Here is an 801-nt window from a genome sequence, read left to right on the forward strand (position 1 = left end):
CTATTTTAAGAGAATTTTCTAATTTTGTAAAATTTATAAAATTGGGTTTATTTTAACACTTTTGTAAAACCTTTGCGAAATGTGAAAACTACTGAAACGTTGTATGATATTGGCCGATGAGTGCCAAGAATTAGGCGATAGGGTATTAAAAGTGAGTGCTATTATGAAATATTTGATATTATTCTAATTTGGGTCATTATTTTTATAGTAATATCAGTGGTTATGAGAGTAATAATAATAGGATGCTGTTGTGAGTGTGTGTATATAATAACATTTTAATAATTTGTTGTAATAAAATGAAGTTAACAGTATGGAATCAATTAATGCTGTGGAAAGTGTACTGTGACAGGGTGAGTAAGTGGATCAGTGAATGTGACAGCAGATGATGGAATGTGTTCAATTTTAAGTACAATAAAGTCGCAGGTATAATTATATGCTAGATAGTCGAAAGCAAGATCATAGACACAGTAAATCAGCTTCCATGATTAATAGAGTGGTGTTTTCCCATGCCAAGCTTTTATAGATGCAAGAACGGAAGTTTCTGACTCCAGACTATTTGTTAAGTGGCTGCAAAACAACAAAAAGATTTATATATAAACCTACTCATGTTGCTCGTATGGTGGAGAAATTAACTGGTGAAACAGCACAAACTCCATATCGGTATAAAGTATAAAATTAACAGCGTTTAAAGAACGAGTAATTTACATTAAAAAGAAAAATGATCGTCATTAGATGCAGTAAACCAATAAAAGAAGAGAATAAAAAAATTGGATAAAGGGTCCATGCCGCTGAGTCTTAAAT

Source organism: Trypanosoma equiperdum, assembly GCF_001457755.1.
Source record: "Trypanosoma equiperdum strain OVI genome assembly, contig: ctg_277, whole genome shotgun sequence".
Classification (NCBI taxonomy): domain Eukaryota; phylum Euglenozoa; class Kinetoplastea; order Trypanosomatida; family Trypanosomatidae; genus Trypanosoma; species Trypanosoma equiperdum.